A 27,507-nucleotide genomic window follows, 5' to 3' on the forward strand; every position below is an offset into this window, starting at 1 on the left:
CCCAGAAGAGGTAATTCATTGGAAAAATACAGGGGTATTTCATTCAATTTAGAAGCAGGACGTTCAGTGAGGCCTTGGAAGGGGCTGGATGAGGATCTGTAGCTCCTGTGTGTATTTGCTTCCTGCATCTTTCTTTCTAGAGCTGAAAGGGGCTCCCCAAAATGGTGCCCTTAGCACATACCATCCAGAGATTGCAGATTCCCAGATGAGGGAATCTGCTTGATAGATCTTGCGTCATGTGTCTGTCCTTGGTTCAGTGAGAACCAGAGAGATGGGTTCATTTGGCGCAAACATGATGGCAGAGGCGTGTGTGTGTGTGTGCGCGTGCGTGCACGTGCACGCAGGCATACCTCCGTGTGCACAGACTTAGTGTGAGTAGGTCATGGGCCGGGCAGATTACCCAGAGGTAAACATTTCCTCCAGAGGAAAACATTCCAGATACCAGGTGTAGTTACGGAAGGATGTTCCTGCACTAAGGATGGAAGGAAAATACATGGGCATTACAGAATAAAGACAGGTTTAGGGTGGGGAGGGATTTATTAGGCAAGCTTCCAGGACTAGCGGCTGAGACTCCAACTTCCTTGCAGCCTTCTGTGAGTGCTTTGTCAGGGAGTGTGCCCAGGGGCCAAATTACCCAGTAGGAAGGCTCACTGATTCAGGATGTTCTCCTCAGAAGCAGCTGCCGTGTTAGCTCTGTCATTCAGAACCAGAGAGAACATGCTGGTTGCAGATTTCCCAGAAGCCTCTGGTGAAGCCCTTGGCAGGGAAGACACATTCTTCCTTTCTCCACCATCTGAAATCTCCTGATGGGCAGTCCCAGCAGGAAAATTCCTGGTTTCCCTTTTATTTCACTGAGACAGTGCCGCTCAAGGAACAACACCAGGGCTCCGACTGCATATCACGGTTGACATTGGGGACGCAAGTGTTGGGAGAATGGAATCATAAAGATACTTTTCTCCTTCACACCTGGATTGCTTCCTGAGAAGCTGCACAGAAATCAAACTTATATTATTCCAGTTGTATTTTCTCTCTGCCTTGCAAAGTAATTTTTGAGACACTTCTGCATTTCTGATTAATCTTCTGCTAGCAATAGCTCTTCATGCTTTACTGTCTCAGGTTCTCTGTTCCTTGGTCTTTCTTTTGAGTAGAAAAATGATTTATGAACACCCTGCATATCCAAGCTCACTACTGCTTTACTCCATGTTAGTGTCTCTGAGCGTCTTAAACTAATGATACCTCTCTCCCCTCACCAAGGTCCCTTTACCCCATCCCAGAACTTCTCTGGCCTTCTGTGAGTGCTGGTGTTCAGGCTCTGTGTTCCTTTACCTAGTAGCTGTCTCACTCAAGCTACTTCTATATGCTTCAGTTTTTACTTTTGTGAATAATGATATCTGGGTTCCTTATGAGTATTAAATGAGATCATGTGTGTGAACCTCCTAGAACACCGCCTGGCATATGGTAAACTCTCAATAAATGTTAGTTTTTTCAATTAATATCATATTTCAATTAATGGCATCATCATTTGTCAGACTTCCAAGCTAGGCTGTTCTTTCTGATTCTCTTCCCTGCCATCCCTCCATCAGTGATTCATTACAATCTTTGTAATTATAATGATAGTAATAATGTTAGTAGTCAGTGAATATTGAGCATTTAGTATGTGCTTTAATTTACACTGAGCACTTTATACCATTAGCTTATTTGATCCTCTCGATAACACTGTCTTTATTTTATTTTATTTTTTTAAAGATTTTATTTATTTGACAGAGAGGGAGAGAGAGAGAGCATGAGCAGGGGGGAGGAGCAAGGGGAGAGGGAGAAGCAGGCTCCCCACTGAGCAGGGAGCCCGACTCGGGACTCGATCCCAGGACCCTGGGATCATGACCTGAGCTGAACGTAGACTCTTAAACTAACTGGGTCACCCAGGCGCCCAACACTGTGTTTAAAGATGAGAAAGTGGAAGCTTGGAGAGACAAGGTAATTGTGTGACATTATATAGCCAGTGAGTGGCAGAGCTACAGCTTATATTTAGGGCCATCTGATTCCAAAACTCATGCTATTAGCAACTATGAGTCTCTTTAACCAAATACAGCCCATTTTGGTTTGGCATTATCTCTGAAATAGTTCCCTCCTCTCCACCACAGCTTCTACAGATCTCTCTTCTGATCTTAGGGCAGTTTTCGGTATGCTTTCCCTGTCCCCAGCTTTTGTTTCTTCAAACCATCCTCCAACTTCAAAGTTATTTTTCTAAAACATTTAGTAGATTACAAGCCATCAATGGTTCTCCATTTATGAAACATGTTGGTCCTTCACAACCATTATTCCCAGTTTCACCTTTGTCATTCAGTCTTACCAGATTGTCATTGATTCTTCTAACGTCTGTGCTGTCCTTCTGTTCTTTTGCACAGACTGCTGGGTCTGTCTTAACTGGCCTCCACTCTCCTCACTGGATTCACTTGCTGGTCTGATCAGACCTTGTTCTTGTGTCCTAGGCTCCCATAAGCGTTGCATGGAGAAGGAAGCCAGGAAATGAACTCACCTATGTAGAGACTGATTAAGTCAACTCCCAAGGTAGGTCTCTATATATTTTTGTAGAGTAATTTTTAAAAATAAGTTTTCCTTTCTCATTTGTAATCTTTGTAAGTTTGGGTACTTTTGGTCATATGTTTCCTTCAAAATGGGACCTAGTCTAGTAACCTAAGACCTAATGTTTCTAAAAAGAAGTTTGGGGCTCTCTGTGAAAGTATTATCATTCTCTGAGAGGTAGGGTTTTTGTGTTTTTGCTTCATAGAAGATCCAGGAGGCGGTAATTAAAGTGATTAACAAGAGAATATGGGTGTTTAAGTATTCAGCCTACCAATTATTCATTAGAAGTCTGTACCTCCTAGATAGGAGAATTGTTAATTTAAACACATTTCATTATATCTTGGATCTTATTTTCTAAAGATGAATTATGTTGGAGAGGCCTTGTAAATGGAGGGTGGTCAGAGGGAAAAGTACTGGAAAGGTAGTCAGGAACCTGTTTTCTTATTCGGGCATCTTGCAACATCAAATATGTTGTCCGCCACTCATAACCTCTTGTAAGTAAAACCATACCACAGATCCTACATCAGGGATGGCTCCATGTGGACCTTGTGACCCTGTCCCACTCCTGCCCCCATCTCATGGCCCATTGGACAGAGAGTAGTCACCTGAACTATTCCATAGACTGGTTAAATCAGGCATGGGAAGAAGATTGGGGTCAAACAGACTTTTTTCTCTCAGAGACATGACTTAAGAAATACTGAGACAAGACAGACAGCCTAGTAGGAGCAAATGCTGAGTTTATGATATAGAGCAGTGTATTTTAGATACTGCCTGCATCAGAATCAACTGGAACTCATACTAAAATGCAGATTCTCAGGTCCCATCTCCAGATTTCAGATTCATGGTTGACACAGATGGAAAGGGATATTTAAGAAAACACTCTCTCCTACTTATATTAAGGTTTACTAATCAAGGCTATATAGGGAGGCTTGGAAAACCATGAGGAGATACAGACAAGCTAAAGTTGGCAGGGAACAAGCAGCAGGAATAGGCAGAAGCTCTGTGGAGCTAGACAAATATCCTCTACAATTTATTGCTGTAGTTTCTTTGAATACAGGAAACCATTATGGCCAAGCTTAAAGAGACAACTAATTCATTGGAAGGATATAAAACCATTCGCAAAGTATGAGGGAAAGGTGGAACATGAGGCTCAGAAAAGGAAGGGCCACAGGGAAGCTATGAAATAGCTGTGGGATAGGAGCAAAAACTAATTATCTTACCAAGGCTCTCTTCACTGTTGATAGGAATGAGCCCCAACCTATGTTTTGCCATCTTTGTGCCACTCAGCTCAAGATTCATAATCTGGAGAGATGGGGAATGGTAGAGCGAGAGTTTCTGTTGGTCAAGCTTAGGTCATATGCCCATCCCACTGTCAAGAGAGGGCAGAACAACCTGATTATCAGCCTCATTATGTCTACCCACCATGCAGGATAGGCATTCCCCAAAAAAGATCGGGATATCCCCAAAGCATTAGAAAATGGTTGCTAAATATCTCCTAAAACAACAAATATCCCATGGAGGATCAAAACTCATATTGGAAAAGAGAAAGGCCAATATATGGAGATTGATATTAATGACCAAAAGTCTTCAAACTCCTACTGCTGATGTTCCTAGATAGATTTGGGGTATAGAACCAAACCCCAGGGCCTACTATTCTAGAGGCCCAGTGTTCAGCTTTTCCTTAGTTCTCAGATATGTGTTTCATTCTGGTCACCACTCATTCAGCCCAAGCGTGTGTGTGTCTCTTCAGTTTGTTGTGGCTAAAAGTGAAAAAAAACTTTTGAGCTGTATCTTAAATTGCTGAGTGGTCATGGGCAGTAAATGTCTGTCTGCTTGGGCCTCAGCTTTTTCCATTTGTAAAATGAGGAGGGGGGTTATTAAGCCCCCCCACTCTAATCTTTGCAAGAATAGTACTTATCTCCCCGTTTATTTCTCCATCCTGCTGTTCACGATGACTATAAATTCAGTAAAGGAGTTGCCAAATTCAAGAGGAAAATAATTTTAAGAGTTTCTAGTTTTGTTTTGAATATGCATTTGATAAGCTTGTCTGCTATTACCTGGTCACACTCTCAGTTTGTCCTTCAAAACAGAAATGAAAACAATATGGCAGGGCTCCAAGCTGACCTTAAGTACTTTGGCATACATGCTCCGTGTCTGGCAGATAAATGACGTTCACATTGGATGTCAGTGCCTACAGAATTCCCATCTTGGAGAAGTCTTGGGAACTAAAACCCCCGCTAGTCACCCCAGTGCTAAGGCACAATCTACTTACGCTTACTTGTATTTTTCCAGCTAACAAGAAAAATCCTTATGTTTGTTTTCCCCTGCTTTTACTGGCAACAGAATTGAGACCTATATCTGCTTCTTGAGTTTCTCTTGAGAATTCTAAAAGTAATCTATGAAATGATGTGTATTATTCTGACTACAGAAAGTACACTTGCTTAGGGGACTGAAAGATTACTTAGCTCACTTATATTTTTGAACACAGGTTATTGCTTTTTTTTTTTTTGAGCTGTATTTTGAGCTCTTTGGAGGAATGAAGTAGTCATGGAATCTGTCTTGTGTCTAAGGCAGGAATTATAAACTTTGATGCTTATAGGGGCTCTGCAGGGCATGAAAGAATATATTAGTTGGTGTTATGGGCAGTGGACAGGACTGTGGAGGACACATACCCTTTTAAAGGAATGCCCGAGATTCAGAAGTAGTCAATTCTTTTTTTTTTTTTTTTTTAAGATTTATTTACTTATTTTAGAGAAAGAGCATGAGTGGGAGAAGCAGAGGGAGAGGGAGAGAGAATCTCAAGCAGACTGTGCAGAGCATGACAAGGGACTCCATCTCATGACCCTGAGATCACGACCTGAGCTGAAACCAAGAGTCAGATGCTTAACCAATTGCACCACTAGGCGCCCCTAGCACTAGTCAATTCTTGCCCTTTGAAAATGCAAGTTTTGTATTGCCCCATCTTCTTATTTTTCAAAATGACTTAGAATTTGGGATATTTGTATAAATTCTTGTGATTTTTAAATGTTGGCATCTATTTTACCTAAAAAGGGAAAATATTTAGGTCAAATAATACACATCCATAGTCTGGATGTCACCAGTTGTAAACTCTGCTCTGAAGGATCCCTAATATGTGGAGTAGAAGAATGAAAAAAAAATTCAGTCTTCCAAATGTTGAGATAAATGGTGTTAAAACTTGACTCATGGGAATTAATAGTACACTTACTGGGTTGAGCACTGAGTAATGTATAGAATTGTTGAATCATTATGTTATATACCTGAAATTAATACAACACTGTAGGTTAATTATACTTGGATTAAAAAAAAAACTGAACTATTTCTAATTATCTGGATGTTCAGCATGATTCAGTTGAATTATATGAATGGTTGACTAATTTTTTTGCATTTGATTATTGAGATCGGTTGTCAGAGAAATGCATAATGGAAGAGAAGCATAGATTGGCCTTTATAGTCCCAAGGCCTGGATCTGAGTCCCAGGAGACTGTAACTTAGCCAAATGAACAAGGGTAACTTATATGACTTCGTTCATTTTTTTTCATTTGTAAAATGTGACAATAGTTCAAACATTATAGATATAGGTAAATATTAAATGAGATAATGTGTGTACAACTTCTATACCTTGTGAGCCTTTTCACCTTTGGCCTGACTCCATTTCTAAAGCGTGGGCCAACTCAAAGTGCACCCCAACTCACCCCAATTTGGGATTGTCAAACCCTTCTTGTTGTCCCCATGGCCTTCTCCCTCTTAGACTGGCATTGTGCCCAGAAACAGAACCTTATTCTTCCGTATTTTCCTTAAAAACCCAACCACATTTAACATTCTGTAGACTGGTAACTCTGATATAGATACCTAGGGGTTGTAGGCCAGGGCTCACGTATGCTTCCCTGTTCCTCTGTCTCTGTCTTATGCTCCATCTCCTCTCCCTCCTTGAGTTCTTGCACCTTACCCTTGACTCACCCCACCATGTACAGACCCTGGGAAGTATAATCATCCCTCCTCTTCTGTTTTTTTTTTTTTTTAACACAGAAAGTGGCCTTACTTGGCTAGTCTGACTTCCCCATCCCCTCTGGAACTCTGATGATTAAAATATTTTTCCACCTGACCCTCAGTTGATTTCCCAAAGTTCTCACCATTCCTACAAGGCTTTATACATTCTCCCTTTTCCCTACCTCTCTGTATTTCTTTGAACTGCTAATTACTGGGATCTCTGATTATTCCCCTTTTCCCTGACACACACTTGGCAGCTTACTTGGGGGGTTCACTCCCTGACTGATCTCCAGACTGGTTAATCCCCAGAATCGATCTCCAGCCTGGACCCCAGCCCTGAACTGCACACTGTTTACTTAACATCTCCCTTTAGATATCTAATAATATCCGTCTGAAATTTTACATGTCCAAAGCTGAACTGAACTTCAGAACGTTCCCACAAAAACCTTTCAGAGCTTGCAGTAAGACAGGATGTCACTTAGTGTCAAATGCTGATAATGCGTTAAGTTATATGATGAGAACGGACTTTCTCGTATTTACCAATGTGGGAGGCATGAACCAATGGGGAAAGAACCAAAAGCCTGATTGGGTTTAAGAGAAAATGGGAGGAGGAGGACTGGAGAGAACAGCAGTGACAGCTCTGGAGTTTTGCAATAAAGGGAGGTCGATGCTTAGGAAGAGAAGTGGGCTCAAGCATTAAAAAAAAAAAAAAAAAGTGTGTTCATTTTCTCCTGACCACTGCCATTGGTGGTAAACAGGGGCTACAGGCCTTTGAAGCGTCACAGGAAAATAGTCAATCTTCCTACCCCTAAAAATAAGGTGCAAGAACACCACATCCACACAAGCGTGTAGTCTCCACAAGTAGGACTGACACTTTGGGTTCAGTTCTTAGGTAGCCAACACTCTGGGAAAATTTTGAGATCCAATTAATTAAGTGCTGCCTGATTGGGTCCTTTGTCTTCAAATACATTTCAAAACCTGTTCATAACAAAAATTTTTCTTTCATTCTTTAATGTGATTGCTAAGTGAATTAAATTGAGTTCTTTGAATGATGGGAAGGAAAGACAGTAGTTGAAAGTTCTCTTTAATGGGTTCATTGTTTGAATTTAAAATATTTGAGCGTGATGATCCATGGTCAGGGGTTCCTGAAATAACAATAGGGCAGACATCACACTCTGCTGTCATCTTTCAGTCCTCATGAATGTCCTGGTGGTAAGTGAGACCTTGCATTTCAATAAATACACTTGGACCTAATTTCTGCCTTTCATGCTGTGAAAGAACTGTCAAATTTGAAGTGTAATGACTGTATGATTTCTTGTAATGGCACCAAAAAAAAAAAAAAAACCCCTGAAAAACAGATTTGAATGTCATCTAAGTAAATTCTCTGTGGGTTGCAGACCCATTTAGAGATTACTTTCCTTTTGGCTTTTATACAACAAAGCAGGGATACGAGTATAAAGTGGTGTCTCAGGGAGAATAGACAGAGGGAAGCCTTACAGAACCCAGAAAATTAATATCGTTGATATTATTTTAGTTGAACTACCCCATTTCCTTGACAGAACTGACCTGCAGCATTGTCTGAGATGTATGGCCTTTGGCTTTAACACATTCTCTTACACTTCAATTTGTCTGGTGAAACAACCATAAATCCTCAATTTTCCCAAACTGATTTGGTTTTCCTATGTTCTACTCCATTTTCCCTGTGAAAAATTAATATGTTCCAGAAATTCTAATGTTTTAACATCCACACCAGATCCTCAGTCCTTCATCAGATCTCTCTTGATTTTCATATTGGATAAGTCAATTGGTCACGGAATAGAAGAGAACGTGCTTGGAATGGAGAGGCAAAGGATCTGAGTTCTAATTCTAGCTCTCACCAGTTAGGGGTGTTAAGTTAAACATCTTATACTTTGGACTTTATTTTCCTCCTTTTGCAAATGAAGGAGTTGGTGTAAATTGGAGATTTGCAAACCGTGCTCCCTTGAGCCCAGGGTTTTTCTGAGATGGCCCAGCGGTCACCGTGGGGTTTGCCAGCCTAATAGGCAGGGTCTTTCCCCCAGCTGTCACTTAAGTTTGTGTTTGGACAAAAGCCCTCTAAAACTTAAACTTTGAAAATCAGAATCTTGGATAATCTATGAGAGTTTCTTCTAAGTTCAACATCGTGTATGTATGGCACATTGTTTTTTCATAAAAACAATTTTCAGTGAAACCACATGTTGTTAGTCAGGTGTGTATTTGTGCAAAGTGTTTTTTTTTTTTTTTTATTCAATTAGCCAACAGAGTACGTCATTAATTTTTGATGTAGTGTTCAATGATTCACTAGTTGCGTATAATAGCCAGTGCTCATCAGATCACATGCCCTCCTTAGTGCGAAGTGTTGATGATGCTGTATGGTGCATCTCCTAGGAGGTGTGACATACTTGTAATGGCTTATACCTTCTACTCTGAAAGGTCCGTGAGGGCAAGGATCATGTCTATCTGAATCATGCTGAATTGCTGGCATCTAGTCCATAACATAATATATAGCAGATGCTCAGTAAATTCTGGATGGATGAATGAATAGGTAGATGCATGAACACATGAACCCCTTTCTGGTATTTTTGGTTTGAATTCTTCAACTCTGAAGCCTCTTCCATTGACACTGTGTATCAGTCCTCTTTCCTTCTGCTCGCTTATCAGTTGGTAACTTCCAAGAATTATGCCAGGAATACCTTGGAGCAGGTGCCTGTGGGTGAACTGTCCCTGATGTCCCAGGTGAGTATCAGAAGGCTTTGGAACCAATGGAAGCTACAATGTAGGGAACAGTTTTCTTTAATAGCAGATATGAACAAGTTTAATAGAGAAGTAAACATGGTAAGAACAGCACCTAGTACTTTTCCTACATCTCTGTTTATGTTTATTAATCTATTCATTTATTCGTTCATTTACTCATTTAATAGACTTTCATTTTCTTCTCTGTGCTTGATCCTATGCTAGAGAATGGGGAGTTCACAGTCTTTGTTTTTATTTATTTTATTGTTTTAAATTTTCTTTCTTTTTTTAAAAAGATCTGTTTGTTTATTTTGGGGGGGGAGGGAGAGAGAGCACAAGCAGGGGGAGGGGGAAGAGAGAGAGAGAGAGAATCCTGAAGCAGACTCCCAGCTGAGCATGGAGACCGACTCGGGGCTCGATTCAATGACCCTGAGATCATGATCTGGGCCCAAACCAAGAGTCAGATGCTTAACTGACTGTACTACCCAGGCACCCCAACAGCCTTTGTTTTTAAATTTATTTCTATTGAGATATAATTACCATGTAACAGTGCATAATTTTAAGGTATAAAATGTATTGATTTGATACATTTATATATTACAATATAATTATCACTGTAGTGTAGCTAACACCTCTATCACATCCCATAGTTATTATTTCTTTTTTGTGGTGTGAACAATTAAGATCTAGTCTCTTAGTAACTTTAAAGTTTATAATACAGTATTGTTGTCTATAATCACTATGCTGTGCATTGGATCTCCAGGACTTACTTATTTATGACTTCCAAGTTTGTACCCTTAAACATTATATCCATTTCTCCCATCCCCTACCACTATTCTACTCTTTATTTCTAGGAGTTCAGCTTTTTAAGGTTCCGTGTCAAGTGATATACAGTATTTGTTTTTCTCTAACTTATTTCTCTTAGCATAATGCCCCCAAGGCCCATCCATGTGGTCACAAAAGGCAAGATTTCCTTCTTTCTCATGGCTGGATAATACTCCATTGTGTGTGTGTGTGTGTGTGTGTGTGTGTGTAAAACAATGTCTTTATCCATTCATCCAATGATGCACACTTAGGTTGTTTCCGTATCTTGGCAGCTGTGAATAATGCTGTAGTGAAAATGGGAGTGCAAATATCTCCTCAATATCCTGCTTTCATTTCCTCTGGATGTATACCCAGAAGTGGTGTTGCTGGATTATAGGATAGTTCTAGTTTTAATTTTTTGAGGACCCACCATCATGTTTCCCACACTGCCTGCACCGATTTTTGTCCCCACCAGCAGTGTGCAAGGGCTCCCTTATCTTCACAGCCTAGCCAGCATTTGTTTTCTCTTCACAGTCTTTTAAAGGAGGCACACATTTGCAAAGATACTGTACCAATGTGAACAGATGTCTTCAGAGAGATAGTGTAAGAATGCGTTGGGAGCCACGGGTGAGTATTTCTCCCTGGCTAGGAATATCCGTTAGGTGCTCTCAAAAGTAGAATAATGCTTAAACAATTCCAACCTTTTTGGTAGGCAAGCCAGGGTGGGTACAGTATCCAACATGATATCATAAGCATACATTTTCCCCGTTTTCCCCCTCTGCTATCCTCCCCATTTCAGCAGTCTCTTCTCAAGGTTGCAGAATGGCTCCTGGAGCTCAGGAATACCAGGCTTTGGAAAGTTGCTTTGGAAGAAGACAAAGCAGCCAGGGTGGTGAACAGAGGAAGTTCTCTTGACATGCTTCTTAATTAGTAGGCACGGTTAGTCCTCATGCCGCTGAGCAGTTAGCCCTCGTATCTCAGTGGCTAGAACTGGGTCACATGACGACAGCAAGCTGCCGTGGAAACTGGGAAGTTGAGTATCTAATGTTTAGTTTCTTAAATGGAAGGCCGGCAAGGAAGAAAGAGATTGGGAATGGCTGTTGAGCAGATCAGTGCTCGGATCTGCCACATTTGAAGAGCCGGGAAAGATATTACCAGAAAAGGTGATATTTCGTCTGTTTTGAAGGACTTGCTAGGGCTTGCCTGGAGGAAAATAGGGGAACCTTCTGAGCAGAGAAATGGAGAGACTTATAAGGATATGAGGTTATAGAAAGTCTCCATGTGTTAGAGAACCAGAAGAAAGTTAAGTATGGCTATGGGAAGTTGCCATGGGGAGGATGGCATGAAACAACACTGAAAAAAAAAAGAGATACATAGACTTATATACTGTGCTAATGACTTTATAGGCCATTTTGGTTATAACTCCGAAGTGAAATCGGTTCCTGTTGATAACCCTAGGAAAACATTGGGGGAAATTATGTGGAAGAAAAACCATCACAGCTTGCCCCTAGAAATCAATTTTGATGAGAAATAAATGATTGAATTGCTTGAAATGGGAATACAGGTAAAGAATATCTGTGTAACAGATGATTTTATTTTAACCAATCAATGTATTTTAGCTCTAATCCTAGGGCTTTGAGAAAGTTAACTAACATGAAAGAGCATTGTTTCAAAAATCCTCTATTTTTAGAAATGCTATTAGCGAAACCATCAGCTCTAACCTTTTCCTTATTCTCTCTCTGTCATGCACATTAATTAACACTTCCAACCCTAAAAGAATGTGTTTCTTCCCATGCACTGGGAATGATATTTTAGAAGCATGCTTTAGGTTAGAAACCTCAAGAAAAATAAATAAGGATCATTTAAAAATGTTCTTTGCTGCACATAATTTCCTGTTTAGACTTTTTTTTTTTCATATCGTGACTAGTTAGAATTTATGATCTGCCTTATGTAGGGCAATGAGGTTGAAACTTAACTTTTGCGAGATCTTTGAAAAATAATTCCATAAGCAATTAAATGGTACACAGAAAATGCAGGAGAACTATCATAAATACTAAGAATAAAATTTTAAACATTTTGGAAATTCACTTTTGCAGGCAGTTCACATGGAATATAGAGATAATTCTTAACTATTATAAAATTAGGATTATCAGAAAAACCCTAACAAGGCAAAATATAGCATGGTTAAACTTTTGTTCATACTTGAATCAATGAATCTTCTTTGTAAGATTTATGATTTACTTTTTACTACTTTAGTTTGGTTTTTTCTAACAGTCAAAAAATGGTATCTGTTTCCTTGTTACCCACGCATATTATACTAAAAGTAAATTTGCTTTGTTCATTTGGCGTCTTCCATGATATTGGAGATTTTCATTGGCTATTCACATTGCAGAATAATCAGAATAATCAAACTACTATAAATTTTCCCCAGTCTTTGAAAGCCTATAATTAAATTTTTCTAGAAGATTCTTGCAGTTGAGACCAGGTAGATGCCTCCTCTTCATATCAATTAATAAAGGCCTCATAAAAAAACAATACAGAGAAAGCTGATTAAAATAATAGCAGCAAGAAGATAACCATTGCTTTTCCACCAATGACCCCACACACAATTTCTTTCTTTCTTTTTTTTTTTTTTGGCCTTTTTATAGGTGTTAGGACCTGTTCTAGTAATAATTCCAGTTCAAAATGTAGAAATAAGATTTTTAATAGAGTGTTTTATTAGAGTATATTAAACCCTTTGAAAATATGGATAGTAACTAAATTATGTTTTCACTTTTCAATAAAGGGCTTAAGGAACTATTTAGAACTGTATTTTATCACCAAATGCTAGAATTTGGGGCTATATCCCTTGTTTCAAAAGTCGATATAAAATACAAACGATACACAGAAATTGAGTTAGTTTTAAATGGCTAGATGGATATGCCAATCAAAAAGTGACAATATAAATGAAATTACTAGGGTTTCTGGGACTTCTGAAAATGAAATTCAGAAATTGAATCTGAAACTCTGGGCTGGAAGGAGACTAGATGCTCAGCTCGGATCTGGGAAAATGGAGTCTGGAGAAGCTCAGTGATTTGCCACAGTTCATTGCATCCTAAGTGGCAGATCTGGATCATGTGTGGAGCACTTCTGAATATGGTAAGAAAGTTAACTAAGTTCATTGCTCTTTGTATAAAGCCACCTGGTGAGGGAATAAATTCACATTTAGTTTTTAAAATGGGCCTGACCTCACATATCTGAAAGCTTCAGGAGTCTTTTATTTGGCATCTAGCCTAGAGGATGAACCTTTTAGAACCTTGAAAAAGAAACCTTTGCATTTGTATTGAACTCTGACTCTCAAATGGCTCCCATATCCTTTAACATTTAACCTTCTTACTTGTGAACTTTATTACGTACTTGTAGCTGGTAGTTCATCCCTGCTTTATGGATCCAGGAACAGAAATGAGATGGTAATGGTTTAGTGGGATTTTACCCCAAATAACAGATGTCTTATTTACAACTATGTGTAGATTTCCCAGAATCTTTCCTGCCTCTCTCTTTGTTCCTAGACTGGTATAAAAAATTAACCCGAAACTAAAGATTTAACCAACTTGAAATTGTAGACTCCCAGTTATCTTCTCTGTCAAGGTCCGGTGTTTTGATTTGAGACTTGTCGCCTTAAAGTTACTTCTGTCACTTACTGTGTGCCTTTTAAGCAAGTCACTTTTTCCTAGGGATTAATTCCTGCATTTATAAAAGGAACTAGTAGCAGAAACTGTCTTAGGGGTGTGAGGATCAAATAAGATAATGTATTTAATAAGGCTAGTATATTTTTTTATTAATTCAGCTGATACTTATTGGACACCTACTACCTGTCAAACTGTGCTCATAATGAGGGCTTATGTAAATGTTAGTTGGTATTGGTAATAATATTCCCTTTCTAAACTCAAAAGTTATTTATTTGAACAATACCATTTTCAAGCCAGAGGCAATGTTGGTCATTATCTATGCCAATACTCTCATTTTACAGTTGAGGAAGCACAGGGTGGTTAATTGGTTTCTCAGGGTCATACCGTACATAATTGGCAGATGAGTATAACCAGTAAAATATGGTCCTTATAGACATGCAAACCAGGTCAGGATCCCCAGCTTGGCCCCTTAGTTGTTCTGTGACCTGGGCTGCTGACTTCACTTCTTGACCCTCAGTATTCTAATTTGCAATTTGGAGACGATAATGGTCCTCATGGAATTATTATCAAGATTAAATTTGATAATTTAGTATAATGCTCAGTAAACATTAACTATTACTCTGCCGTTCCTTCATTTTCTTGAAATTAGGGATGTTACAGTTATTTATTTATAAGCATTTGCGGCCGAAGAATTCTCCAGATAGGTGCCCAGATTTGTTTTGTTCTCCATACCCAATGCATGAGAAAGCTCCATTCAGTGTCAAGCTATTTGATAGCATTTTGTAGAAAAGAGTTATTTACAGGCAATCTCTTTTCTCCTGAGCCCTGTCTGCACTTCCAAATATTTTCAGCCAAGTCTTTGGACTATGATTATGTCTGTAGTTGAACTAGTTAAGCATTACTGGAACATGAAAAATGAAGATTAGAATTTTTCTCACAATCAGATTTTGTTAATTGTATGAATTCATGTGTTCTGTGTTACAAGAAACAGAGAAGGGCTTTCTAGATGTCATGCCAGCCCCACCCAAGTATGCTGCAATCTGTGTTTCTCTGTGTTTCCTTCCCGTGGGCTTTTCTGGGTTCTCCGTCAGTCTCTTCATTTCTCTTTCTCTCCTGCAATTTCTTCAGTTTCTCCTTTATCCTTTTATTAACAACTGGCTGGTTCCTTCCATATATTCTTCTACAAACTCCAAAGGAGGAAATCTTTTTGGACCAGCTAATTACCACTGTTTTCATGGGAGAGAGTTTTTTGTTGTTGTTTTGTTGTGTTTCCCACAAGTCCTCTTCCTAGGTCTCTAAACAACATTGTCTTTTGGTTGACCTTGAATGGGTTAAAGCCCATTGGTTCAAATAGGGCCTGCCCATTGTTCAGGGAGAAGCCTGTGTTCTTCTTTAATAAGCAGGAGCCTTTGGGCGAAGCAGCTTCCCACCCTTGGGACAATGAGCTCTGATGGGCATGAATTACATACTTGAAAAATTAAAACAAAACAAAACTTTTTTGAACTAGCCAATTGATTATGAGCTAATTTCTAATCACTAATAATGGTAGAATAAAATCTAAAAAATAGTTATTAAAAGACCTCCTATGTATGAGTTCAGGGTTACAAGGAAGTTGTAGAGAAATATAAATCCTGGGCACAATGCATTTGCTTCTCTTACTTAATTCAACTTCGGTTAAATATGTAGTTTCTCCTTGGCTTGAGTAGAAAACAACTCTCAACTCACCGTGGATGTCTCTTAGAATCAAAGGACTTTGGGAGCTTTGGCAGCACAAAGACCTCAGCAGGGCTTTGGAGCTTTAGCTTTGTGTCAGAAGGACTTTTGCCGCTGACTTCATTCCAGCCTTGACTCACCAGCTATCAGAGAGGCGATGCCCTGATTACTCCCACTGAATTTCTCACCTTGACGCATGTGAGTGCTAATGTGGGACCATGCATGTGTGTGAGAACGTGTGAAAATCTGTAGATGTGAGTGCCTTTGGAAAGAATGTCTTTCTTTGTTTCCCATGACCTGGCTTAAATGAAAAGGAGAAAGGGTTTGGGGAAACATTCATGATATATTTCTGCAGCTGTTGGATATCTTCTTCCAATGAGGAGCCTGTTTCCTTGGCAACCATGTTGTAAGTCACTCCTTATGGTCTTGCCCAATCTTGATAGAATAGAACTTAGCACTAAGAAGTGTAATAGGCTTCTTTGAAGAATTTCAACCATCTTTTTTTTATTGTGGTAAAATTCATATAACATAAAATTAACCATTTTAACCATTTAAAAGTGTACAATTTAGTGACATTTAGTATATTCACTATATTACACAACCGTCATTACTATACCCTTTTTTTAATGGTTAAAGAAACCATACTTTATTTACCTATCTTTTTTGTTTATTTATATGTTTTATTTTTAGGTATTATTATTTATAATTATGTATTGTGGAATATTTTTTCAAACAGACTAATACCTCCTAAGTGTTTATATAGAATATAGGTGAAGGAATTTTATAGACAATTTTTTACTGTAAAGTTTGTACTTATGATCTACCAAGCTGAGAGAGAGGGGGAGAAAAGAGAGAGAGAGAGAAGAGAGCATTGAATGTGGCCTTGTTTTTTGACTTGTGACTTTTTTTAATTATAGTTTTGTTAATAAAACCATACTCTCAAAGAAATTGCATGAAGTAGCTTCTTATCTTTTGACCTAATATGCCTCACTTATGTGTTGAACACCACCCTCCGTTTTAATGAACTGTCATACCATGTTTAATCTTCTTGTGCAAAGAGCACCCACATAGAAGTTAGGAAACTCTGTCACTTACTGATTGGACAACTTTGAGTATGACAGTTTCCTTCTCTGAGTCTCAGTTTCCTCCTTTATTAAATGAATGAGATTTAGCCACTCAACCAAGATCCAACTGTGTCCCTGGCTCTATGTCATACATTGGAGATGCTGAGAAAATAGCAATATCTATGCTGTCTTTCTTGAAGGGTTGTGGAGAAAACTGTGATATAGTGAAGGAATTTCTTCATAATATACCATTGTGCTGACACAAAGTATACTACTGATCATTATTATTATTATTCCCTCTGTAAGTTCTAGGTGAAAAAGAAAAAAAAAAGACAACAAAAACTTCGCCCCAAGGCAATAGAGATGATACTCTTCACCTAGAATCCTTGTATAAGGATAAACAGAATTCCTAGATGACCTTCACATTCACTAGGACAGCTATCATCAAAAACACAGATAACTGGAGCACCTGGGTGGCTCAGTCAGTTAGGCATCCAACTCTTGATTTCGGCTCAGGTCATGGTCTCAGGGTGGTGAGATCAAGCCCCACTTCAGGCTCCGGGTTGAGTGTGGAACCTATTTAAGATTCTCTCTCTTCTCTCCTCTGCCCCTCGCTCCTGCTCACGTGCTCTCTCTAAAAAAACAAACAAATGAACAAACAACAACAAAAACCCAAGACAGATAATAGCAAGTGTTGGTGAAGATGTGAACATACTAGAACCCTTGGGTTGGCAATTCTTCCATGTGTTAAGTGTAGAGTTACCATTAGACCCAGCAATTTCACTCCTTAATTTATACACTCAAGAGAATTGAAGACATATGCTCACATAAGCACTTTTTCATGAATGTTCATAGCAGCATTATTCATAATAGACAAAAATGGGATATAATCCAAATGTCCATCTGATGCTGGATGGATAAATAAAATAGGCTATATCCATTCAATGGAATGTTATTCAATAATGAAAAGAAATGAAGTACTGATACATGCTATAACATGGATGAACTTTGAAAACATTATGCTCAAGGAAAGGAACCAGACACAGAAAGCCATAAACTGTATTATTTCCTGTATATGTAATATCCAGGATAGGCAAATTTGTAGAGACAGAAAGCAGGTTGATGGTAGCTATGGGTTGAAGGGAGGGAGAAATGGGGAGTGACTGCCAGTGAGTACAGGGATTTTTTGAGGGGGGGATGGAAATTTCCTGGAGTTAGATATGCTGATGGTTTCACAACTTTGTGAACATATGAAAAACCATGGAATTGTTTAAAAGGGAGCTTTTATGGTATGTAAGTTGTGTCTTAATTAAAAAAATTCTAAAAACAAAGAAAGGATAGAGATTCCTCACAGTGGTTTTACCTTCATCCATCTTTGCAGGAGCTTTGAAAGGAGGGCACTACCCTTAGAGAAATGTTTTGAAATTAACACTGTATCAATCAGAATTCAATCAGAGCAGCAGAAACCTTAGATGATATGAGGAGATTCCACTTTCACAATTGTGGAGAGTTGGTTACATGGGAAGCTGTCACTTTGGTATCTTATATTGGAGTCTGAGTCGGCCAATCAGGGAGTCAGGAAGGAAAGATAGATGCGACATGGGGGAAGCAAAGATAAACTGGAACCTGCAGGATAGGCCAGTGTCCATGAGAACAGATGGACCCACATCGGTTTCTCGCTGCTTCCAACTCTCCAGGTGAGATGTCTCATGTAGCCAGTGCTGCAGGGATGGGGATTCTAGGTAGCATAATTCTGGTTTAGTTAACTTGGTGCACAAACAAATATACCACAGTATTAATTGGATTAAAGAAGACAGATGGAAAAATTGTTAGGGAGAGGACCACATCCCCAGTCAGAGTGAAGTCATTTTATCCAACACACGGTATATGCTTAGTAAGTATTCGCTTTTTGGATATGCATGTTGCATGTAGCCATCAATCGGAAGGGACATTGGACAACAAAAAAGTTTAGAAAATGAATCATAGAGGGAACCTTGGCAGGACCCAACCTGCTTACCTGACAGATAACCACTCTGACTACACCTGTCTCTGCAAAGCATGCAGCTAACCCCCACTTACTAACGGACTCCAGCTTTCTCTTTATTTCACTCCATTTGTCTCCAAAAGCCCATGGAGGCATTTGGTTCATTCACTGCTATGTCCCTACTGATTTTTTGTTGTTGTTGTTTGTTTGTTTTAGATTTTATTTATTTATTTATTTGACAGAGAGAGAGGGTAAGTAAGTACAGGCAGGGGGAGCAGCAGAGCGAGAGGGAGAAGCAGACTCTCCACCAAGCAGAGAGCCCGATGCGGGGCTCAATCCCAGGACCCCGGGATCACAACCCGAGCTGAAGGCAGATGCCTAACCAACTGAGCCACCCAGGTGCCCCATCCCTACTGTTCAGTATGATATCTGGTACATAGTGCATGCTCAGTAAATATTTATTGAATTAATAAGTGATAAACACTGTGTAAGGGTTATTGCACTTAACAGCAACAATTTTATGGAGTAATTTTTGATTGATTGAGGATCTAAGAGTTTGCTGAACTTGCACAAAGACAGAGGTTTTGAAGCTTTTTTCACATAATTCTGAAGAAGACCTTGGTTGGGATATACTTTACAAATCTTTGGTCCACTTTGCAATTATTTTTCTTACTGGCTTATACATCAGTTTCTTGTGAGCTTTGCTTCTGTAACTCAGCATCAGCAAGTACAGATAAATCTAGGAATTAGGCAGCATCATTTCTGAACTTCTTTGGGCTTCCAGTCTGAACTCAGACTGTGGCAAATGCACCAGATTAATCACCTTGTGGGCGTGTCTGTCTGCCTTGTCAGGTGGCCCCTCTCTGTTTTTAAACTTCAGAAGATGCAGTTGATCTTGTACCATAGTAGGTATTCAGTAAATACCTTGTGAAATGAAGGAAGGAATGGATAGATAATGTATTTTCCAAATGTGTTATGATAGAACACATGTCCTACTGCTGATAAATCATTAGTGGCTTCTTCATTCATGAAGGACACAGGAAGCATGATTTCATTTTTTAAATCATTGATTAGCTTGAGGCTAATCATCTGGTGACTATTAGGTTCTGAGAAGGTGAGTGATAATCTTCCTGCAATTGTGTGCAATTCTCCTCCAGATGCTCCAAACAGGTCCCCTGCTGAACTCTTTTAAGGAACAAAGTGTATCTTCTCTCGTCTCTAAAAGGAAGTCTAGTTTCAGCCTGTGAATCATTAAGTGCCCTTTATACCATAGCTGTCTTATTCCAATAAACCTTAAAAACAGTTGGTTTGCTTAGTAAATATTCAGAAGATAGAAAGTGTGCATTTTCCAAAGGGATCTTTTTTTTTCCTTGGTGATAAGTGGGGTCCTGATGGAACAGTGCTGTAAATATCTCTATAAATAACCACCGTTTTCTCCTTTATTCACCACTATTGCATAATGCCTTTATGCGGAGAAAATGCTTATGTTATTGAAGAAGAGCTTTATCTGGTAGTTAAGAATCTGTCTGCAGATCACCAGAATACCACTTTGAGGATGGCATGCATTTGAAAAATAAGATTATAAGAACTAAAGCTGGGATTATAGAGTCTTTTCGACTGGGATGAATGAATAATAGCAAATGCTTTCAAGGGCATCAAAAAGCACCTCTCTTTTCAGAGACATCGCACACTCTTCAGCTTCCAAGAATCGCTGTGCACTTCCTTCAGGTTTCCCCAGACCCTTAACAAAGTGAGAGGCACTTGAACTTTGTCTTAAATCTTTTGTAGTAGACCTTAGGCAAAAATATTAAAATTCTTACCAGCATTGAGTGCATTGAGTTTCTTCAACAGCTCAGCAGATGAAGGCAACATTTTTCCAAATTTTAGGATTTCTTTTTCCAGGGAATTTTAGATAAAAATCTTACCATTTACTGTTTGTTTCTAGAGAATGAGTATTGTTGGGATTAAATTGCAATATGAAGCTTCAGTAGCCTAGGCACAAAAGGTAATCAATAGCCATATTTAGAGCAGGTTGATGATGTCACGTGTACTCATTTTTTTTTCAGATGGAATATATTCAACTCTTTTCAACTTAAATATTCTTTAAAACAGGAAGTTGTACAGTGTTATGAGTTAGTTGTTTTCAAGTTTTTTGCTCTGAGAGATACAGAAGGTGATAGTCAGCTGAGGAGGGGAAATATCTTGTGGATGGTGGTCTAGACGCATTATCATCACCTTCTCAGCCCCTTCTCCAATATTCTTGGCTAGCATAATATCTCTTTGTACCATTTTATAGTTTGGGGTTCCTCCCAGTATGCCATTAAGAATAAAAAGTTTCCTCCACTCAGTAGGGAAGTTTAAAAATCAGTGATTAAGAGAAAATGCAAGAGACATAAATTGTCCTTTCTCCTTTTTCAGTACTAGGGTTGCAGGATTCTAGTGACAGATTTCAGGAAAAGAAGCAGTGTAAGAAATCCAGCAGTGAGAAGTTAGATGACAGACAAGTGGAATTAGGGAAGAAAGCCAGTCTTGGGCTCTGGTCCCAAGAAGGTCATTAGATGCCCCAGCGCAGGGACTTTTAGCCAAGACAGTAGCTTAGTGGTTACATATCATGTCAGTCCTGATAGTAAAAAATATCCACAAAGAACCATGAAGAAGCACAACACTAGGATGACAAACTTATGTGAATCTGTGCAAAAGAACTCATGAAAAGACTGGCTATTACTTATTGCATGTGAATTTCCAGATCTTTTCTGACAGCTTCATTCAGATTTTATTTTTTTAATCTATAGAAAATAATCTTACTTATATGAGTATATCACATATATTCCCCCAGAGGAATTCTTTACCAGGGCCTACCTAATATTACCAAATCATAAGCAAAGAAAAATGGAATGATATCGAAACATCTTCTTGACTTCAGTAGCCTCTGGGTACAAGTAAGTTCACAATGGCATTTGTATTTCAGACATGCTGATTCCTGTTCATTCCTGTTATTGGCCAGCATCCTGTCCACTGGAAAGTCTTTTCTGGAGAGTTCTGAAAGTGTTCCAGTGGCTTTTCAGCCAGCTACATTCATGATGTGGTAGTGCCATGTTCTTCTTTTCTTGTGCTTCCTCTGGTGCTGGTGTCCTCTACTGGTAAATTCATCTGTTGGTGCCCCTCTCCTCCACCGCTGCTAGCATCCACCGTGAGAACACTAAATGTTACAAAGTGGTGTGTCCTGAAACTCTGGAAGTATCTTGTCAAGGGATTAGATCAGAGCTATGTGGCATGAAAAAAAAATAAATAGAGAGAATGGCCCTCTCCTCCAAGCAGCGTCACTTCTGTCCCCTGGGCTACACCTGCTTTGTTGTGCCCTGTGTCTCCCAGGGTCTCCTGTGAGAACAGCCTCCTCTGCTACTGCCCACAGCTTTCTCTCTAATTTGGGGAGTTGGACAGGCTTCACCACACTGCCCACTCAATCTCTGGCCCAAGGATTTTGTGCATAAGAACTTCCTCTTTCTGAGTGCCTTTCCTGCCAATGGATTAGAGGTAGATGGAAAGTGTAGACAGGGACTTCACTTAGTCGTTCTCAGCTTTGATGGAACTGACACCGCCCTTGTCTCTGGAATCTCACAGTTAATATGTGATAGGAGGGCTCTTGAGGTCACCAGAGGAGAGTGCTGGGGAGACGCCATACCCCGGGGGACCCCAGGTGCGCTCCCGCCCCTCATCTCCTCAGAGTGAGTTGTGGAGGGATGCAGGAAACCGGGGCACGGGGGAGGGGTGGGAGCAGGTGCTCCAAGGGGTTTATGGCTCTGCTTCGTTAGCTTCGGTTCACCATTAAAGCATTTCTCATGCTGGCAGTAACACTGAGAAATCACACACCAACATGGCAACCGCCTTCTACATTTTTCTTGTAACGATTTGTGCTTCTTATTGGGGCATGAACACCTTGGGTTCTGTCCAAATGGTGTTCGGAACAAGTTTCTCCAAACAGTGCCAGGATGGAGCAGTACAGCCTGCTCGGTGCACAGTAACCACATAGGGAGTCATTTTGTTCCAGGTCATGTGGCCTTTGTGGCTGTATTGTAAACACAACTTGGAAGCCAGGTTGTTGTATCGACTGTATTTTTCCCTTATTATGTGGTCTTTATTTGTTCACACTAATTTTCTTTGGAAGCCGGTGCGATAGCCAATGCATCTTCATCTTGATTGGCATGCTTTCCTTCCTCCCTCCTTGCCCTCTCCCCACTGTCTTTCTTTCCAATGATGTCCTTCTCTCCTAGTTTCTTTCCATCCCGTTTCTTTTCCTAACATCTTTATTGCAAACATCCTCAATTCCTTAAATAATGCTTCCCAAATTCCTTGCTTTCCTGATTTTATTCCTTCCACCCTCCCTTTGTTCTTGACACTTGATTTTAGAAAAATAATTTCTAAGAATTTTCCTTTTAAGGACCCTTTCATATCTGAATCTATATGCTAAGTCATGGATTTTTTTCATATTATTGTATTGTGAGATTTTCTACAGTGGTGATATGGTAAATGTCTTTCCAAACTTCTCTTTTTAGCAAGATCCCTGACAGTCTTTCCTACTCCTGAGGTCTTCAACTTTGGGTTCATCCTATCAAAGAGACTTAGGAAAGAGGGCTGCCTTTTGAACAGGGGAAAGGATGAGGAGTGGGGGTGGGATGGGTATAGACTAGACAAAGTCATGTGAGAGAATTGGTAGAAGGAACTGGGAATGATCACCCAGGTGAAGAAAGAAGTTGGGGTGAGCCCCTCCTATGAGTGACTTAAGAGATTTCATTTGGAAGAGGATACTACTTAATCTGTGGGACTCCAGAGAGTAGAATATGGAACAGAAGAGTAAAAGAAAAGACAGCTTTAGGTCAGCATAAGGCCAACTGTGTAATAAGAAGGGTTGAATGAGAAAGAAATGTACTGTCTAATGGACTGTTGACTTCTCCATCAGTAGCAGCATGTATCTGGATAATGCAGCTAGATAGTAGTGCAGCTGGATGGTATAGCTGTTGAAATGCTATAGGGATAATGGTTTAACTTACTTCTGAGACCCCTTACAGTCCAGGATGCTATCGTTCCAAGGCGCTGCCTCCTTCGCTGAACCTCTCAGGAATTCCATTAACATTGACTTCTTTCCATTCTGACCATGCTTAGCACAAGTTATCTGCACATTACATCTTTGCTCCTGAGCACATTCAATGAAAATGTTGAATACCTATTATCCCCTCTTGTTATTTAACTGTTTTATATGCCTACTTTTTGTTTCTTCGATTATTATAAGCACCTTGAGAGTCAGGAAATTCTCATTCTTTTCTTTTTTTTTTTTTACATTTTTAAAATTTTATTATGTTATGTTAATCACCATACATTACATCATTCGTTTTTGATGTAGTGTTCCATGATTCATTGTTTGCGTATAACACCCAGTGCTCCATGCAGAACGTGCCCTCTTTAATACCCATCACCAGGCTAACCCATCCCCCCACCCCCTCCCCTCTAGAACCCTCAGTTTGTTACTCTTTTCTTTAGGCAAAACTTAGACTTGTTACATTGAATTACATTTGAAGTAGGATTTCTCTTTTTTTTTTTTTTTTTTTTTTAATAGATCAAAGGCCATAGTACTTGGAAATGTGGTTGAATTTAGCAGGCACGCCCTGATGAGTGGAAGCCTCTTGCACAGGCTGTGCTCACAGTGCAAAATTCAGAAACAGAGATATTAAGACTGATGAAACAGTTTCCTTGATACTAACCTTTTTGGGCACAGGAATATAGACTTGAAATTTCAAAACCAGAATGGGCTCTAAGAAACTGCTGGTGAGCTTTTATTGAGCATGAAACTCATACAATTTTACAGGTAAAATGTTGGCTCTTTGGTGTCACTTATCCAGTGCCTTCATTTTATTAAGGGGAAATCAAGGTATAGGGACATAAGCAACTCCCCCAAAGTGTCAATCTTAGTGAATGGAGGAAAACTCTGAACTTGGATCTTCTCATTACTTTCCCATTGTTATACCTTATATTACAGTTGTGGTTTTCATGGTGTACTGGGAGCCCTTCACAGGTTTGCCATCAAATTTTAATGAAGTTGTAAATGTATGTCTGTAATAAAAGGGGATGTATACTGTCATCACAATGGGTATTTGGTTGTCTTTCAGCATGACCAAGATCTTACGTCCAGTTAACAAATAATTCATTTTCATTTCTGTGTGCCACATACTAGGTCAGGTGCTGAGAGCCTGGTGTTCCAGATGACATTAAGGTATGCCTCTTGGCTCTTCTGCTATTGTTTCCAGTGCTAGATGTATCATAAAATCTATTTAGATCAGTATTCCAAGTGACAGCCCAGCCACAGTGATATCCATTTCGTTGATCACAGACAATAAAGAGAAATGATAATGAAAATATAATGACCAAAATCTACCCTGCTGGTTGACTTTATGTATGACAGTAAAACAGATTTTTTCAAACATCTCCAAACTCACTTCATGTGTGTATGTATACACACACACACACACACACACACATATTCCACAACAGTTGTATATACATATATGTATATGTATGAATGTATATATGTACATATGTATGTATATATATAGTTGTGTATTATGTATATAATTATATATACACATACAGTGGTTGTATATTAGGTTTTTACAAGTATGCTTCAACAGATTCTAGTATATTAATTCATTTTATTGCAGAGAAGTGTTTCTACAGACTTCACATAATTTGTTCCCTACAAAAGATGGAGGGGATTTCCATGCCTACAATGCTACCACCTGGCAGTAAACACAATTAACAATTCACTTGCCTTGCCAGCTTTGAAATCAGGCAATTCTTGGCAAATTTTTAATTTGGAAAAATTTGCATTATTTCACATTTTGAACCCTGGGTATTTATTATGACATTCTTTCAAATTTGCATAATTCAGAGTTGCATAAAATTAGACCACAGTGCTTTCCCAGGAGGGTGAAAAACAAAAAAAATGTTGGGAACTTTGAGCAGCTGGTGTAAACATTCAGAAGTAGAAGATATAATCCTTGTTCTCCAATAGCTTCAACTCTTGTTAGGAAAACCAAACAGATACATATAAAGCATATGAAAACAATCCAAAGCAACGTTTCTCAGTCTTTATGCAATTATCACCCCTTGTAAAGAGGCTTTTCAGACATTTTTTTCCTAATTGCCCTTCTACCAAAATGTGTATCACAGATCTACAGTACATCTGGTCAGGTACTGTGTGCCTATATCTGCTTCACCCACAAATTAGAGTAAGATTTTTCATTCCCCACGAACCAATTTTCATCCTCACAGGAGCATTATTCCCCCATTGAGAATGTATGATTTAACATAATCCAAGCTTAAATATATGATAATAAAATAAAAGACAGATTAATTATGTACAAGATCCTGAAGGATCAGAGCAAAGGCACAAGGCCTGAAAGAAAAAAATCATAAATCAATGCCTATGGAATGCAAGATGAAATCTGTGAGGTCAAAGTTAATCAATATTTAATTAAATATCTATAAAACATTGTATCAATTTCATTTCAATTTTGAGCTTTTGAAAATTGGGTTACATTTGAAAACAATTTGTAGGTTAGGTTTTTTTCACTTCTTAATAATCCCTGAGCCTGAATCAGATTCTCAAGCCTATCAGATGAGGTACTCATAACCGAAGAAGTTCAGAAGCTGAATTATTTAAACATTTCAAAAACTTTATAGCAAAAAAATATATTTAAAGCGGTATATGGGTTCATTTAATATGTGTGAGATAATGTTGGGTGGTGCTTCTAAAAATAGGCTCAGGAAGGTTATTTGATAAAGGTGAAATTGGAATCACATCTGGACTGTGCATGTGCCAGAAATGGTACAAAGATGACGGGGGTGGGGGGGGTGGGGGGGTGGTTAGAAAGCAAAAAGGTGGCAGCTCTGTTTTGTGCTTAAGTGGTTGTTATCTTTATATATATGTAAGAGAAAAACACTTGACAGAATTTATTATCTTCAGTTAAGCAGCTCTTTTTTACAAACCTCCAAAGGCCATATGTTCATTGCACAAACTGAGTTTTTAGCAAGTGTGAAACATACGAGGATGTACACACAGACCTACCATGTCAGCAAAGAAAATAAGTTAAGTCTTGTTGATGTTTCCCAACAGAATCCTGTTACTTCCCACAAGCCCTGTTAAAGGATGTTTTTCATTAAGGAGAGTTTTGTGGATAAGTGAAAATCTTATGACTTATAACAGAAGATAAAACAAAAGTTGGATGTAATATAATTTCTTTCAGAAATAACTCTTGGCTTTATTCTACTTATATTTTAGTGGATTCGTTTAGTGTTTGTTTTAAAGTTCCTAAAAATTATAAGTTATGATTTTTAGTGCAATTTGACATGAGGTCTCTCATCTTGAGCTTTTACCAGAGATTGCCCCAGTGTCCTGGTCATCATAGCCTGCGATAATCCTGTTTTTGACAGGTGGGGTGTGGGAATTGTCCCAAATTGAACTTGGCTTAAGTAGGAACATTGGGTCTGTATTGATCTTATTTTTCCAACCCATTTCTGTTTTTTTTGGAAGTTGCTTCTGGGAGGACTATTATTTTATGGCTAAGGTACAAAGGATGCATTGTGTTTGAGAAAAGTTTCCTGTGATTATTATTGAAGTTTACTATCATAGAATTTCAGGTAAATGGAGTTGAACTAAATTAGAGTGATGGTAACAATAACAGCTTGCAGTTTGGGTCATTCTGACTTTTCTGAAATTGTTTCAGTGTTGTTATCTGATATGCATCTTGCAAATGTTCCCAGGAGCGGAAAAGGCAAGGGGTAATATGTGAATTCTAGATCCAATAAAAAGTAAGCATGGCAGTGAAGTAACTTGCTTAAAATTATTTAGCTGGCTTGTTGCTTGAATTCATTCTCTTTG

At 39.0% G+C, this 27,507-nt stretch overlaps 1 protein-coding gene across 4 annotated transcripts in view; it reads left to right on the top strand.

Annotated features, from left to right (window-relative positions):
- The window catches only part of SGCD (sarcoglycan delta), a 938,618-nt gene that overhangs the window by 165,560 nt on the left and 745,551 nt on the right, over window positions 1–27,507 (top strand). For 3 of the 4 annotated variants that reach the window (XM_032403596.1, XM_032403597.1, XM_032403595.1), the window contains one exon: window positions 2,490–2,568. The exons of the other annotated variant lie outside the window; for it this stretch is intronic. The gene's annotated coding sequence lies outside the window, so the exon portion shown is untranslated. The remainder of the gene's footprint in view (window positions 1–2,489; window positions 2,569–27,507) is intronic. 4 annotated transcript variants of the gene reach the window in all.

This window comes from Phoca vitulina, unplaced genomic scaffold (assembly GCF_004348235.1).
Source record: "Phoca vitulina isolate PV1807 unplaced genomic scaffold, GSC_HSeal_1.0 scaffold6, whole genome shotgun sequence".
Taxonomy (NCBI): Eukaryota; Metazoa; Chordata; class Mammalia; order Carnivora; family Phocidae; genus Phoca; species Phoca vitulina.